The following is a 2,170-nucleotide window of genomic DNA, read 5'->3' as shown; positions in this document are numbered from 1 at the left end:
GGCGACAGGCACGGCGCCGACAGCCCCCGCAGGCGCGTAAACCGCGGCGGGGAAACCCCTCCCCGGCCCGGCCCCGGCCGTGGTGACGGCCCCCGCCACGGCGGGGGGGCCTCCCCGCACCGCAAGCCGCTGCCCCGTCCCGTTCGTGTGGTGCCCGGCCGCCCCGCAGCCCCGGCATCGCGCCGGTCCTTCCACCCGTGCTGGCCATCGGCCGTGCGCGGCTCGCTGCCTCCGCTCTGTCAGGTCTCCTTGTGCGCGGTCGGGACGGCGCTGTTGCCCGCTGCCTGCCTTCACCTTGGCTTGTGGCACCTGCCCCAGGATGGTTCCCGAGGAACAGGGAGACGTTGACACCGGCAGAAACTGAGGACATTCTTCAGGCAGTGCTGGGTGATGATGCTTGAGCCTGCCAGGACGGTGACTTGGAAGTGCAGCAACACCCAAAGCATCGTGGTGCTGGCAAACCCCTTGCGTGGTGGGGTGGCACGGAGTGCTCTTTTCTGCCCTTGCACTCGTTCCCCATCTCGGGCCTGGCAGGGCTTCACCTCGGGTGTGTGCGAACTTCACCTCGAGTGGGGCAGTCCAGGCCAAGGCAATGCCCAGCGTGCACTGCTTTGGCACTCTGGGGTGGAGAAGGATGGAGGTAGTCAGTGCCCTTCACTGTGAAACGGGAGGATGCAGCACTGCCCGGTATGGGCTGCCAGCATCCAAGTCCTACTGAGTGGCCCCTGAGTCACCATGTCCCTGGTTGGGAGAGGCTGCGAGCTCTCTATGAACCCAAATCTGCTCTGGAGGGGTGGATCCGCTCATGCCTGTTCAGCTGCCACCGCTGTGGGAGTGGGCTTCTGCTGCATACTTTCTCATGTCTCTCTGCCCACCATGGGACATTCCTCCTGGGGCATCACGGCACCTGCATAAATGCGTGGATTTCATTCCCCTCACCCTGGAAGTGTTCCATGCTTTTCTCCTCGGAGAAGGGCTGCCTCATGAGCAAGCACTATGCCATGCTCTAGGCATTTGGCACATGGGGGTGGGGGGGAGAGGGTTGGTTTTATTTTTGCCTGGCTAAGTCACTATGGAAGTGATAAAAAGGGGTGAAGTGACTGAAGTGTGGACAGACACATCTGCCAAACCCAGCTCGAGCTACAAAAACCACTTCGCACAGTTCATCTCTTTCCTCTGCCTGGTTGCCAGGTATCCCCTTCACGGGCCCCCACATTCCTATTGGTCAGGCTGTTGGAAGTCCTGGTACCTCCTGGGCTGAGAACCACAGGGTGTTTAAGGAACCTTTAGTAGCTTACCAGGGCAAGCCTTTCTGACACGAAGTTGCTGTCAGCAGTGTGCTTGGCAGGAAGAAAACTGTAGCTCTGAAGGAAAAGACACCAACGCGTTTCCTTTCTTCCCTTTGAATCTCAATTTCTGTGCCAAAGAAGGAGGCGAGTGCCCTTTCCTCTGCTTGGAGCAGTTTTTCCTCCCAAGGAGGTGCTGGTTCTTTGGTGCAGAAGGACCTCTAGTGTCTCTTCCTAACTCTAGCTCGCCGTTTCTTGGTCTCCAGACCTCCCTATGAGCTGTGGAAGCAGAGCAGGTCCATGCAGCGTGTGTAGAGAGGTGGCTGGGCAAGACAAGGCTGGCTTGCTCCTCCCTGGGGATATTAAATCAATTACTGTATGCCCCAGGTCCATCTTTCTTTGCCTCTGTGACTCCTACACATCATCTTCATTTCACCCCAGGGGCGCCTATGTGTGTTTTTGTGCACCGCAGGCTGCTCCATTCAAATACATGACACTAAATGCTTCTGGTGTTTTAGCAGTGAATTTTCAGTAGCATTTCAGTGAATGCCTATGTAAGTCTGTAGATTCATGTTGTGCTTCTTGGGATTTGGGTGCTGCACCAAAATCAATGCTTAGTATTCAGCAGCATAACATTTTCTGAGGTGGATTGAATTTAATTCATCAGTGGAAGCTATTAGGAATACAATGAACATGCTTTTACGTTTTGATCCATGTCATCATTCACATGGGTATCCCTTAGTTCACCATCAAGATGGTCTTTGCATGCAGCATTCCAGGGAGAAAGGACGGGGCAGGGGGAGGCAGAGCTGGGTGGTCTCTCCTGGGGTTAGGAGGGAGGTTCCAGGGCCTCTGAATGCGGGGGAGGATTTAGCAGACAATAG

The sequence above is a fragment of the Lathamus discolor genome, chromosome 1, assembly GCF_037157495.1.
Source record: "Lathamus discolor isolate bLatDis1 chromosome 1, bLatDis1.hap1, whole genome shotgun sequence".
Lineage (NCBI taxonomy): Eukaryota > Metazoa > Chordata > Aves > Psittaciformes > Psittacidae > Lathamus > Lathamus discolor.
Note: the sequence above shows the minus strand (reverse complement) of the source record.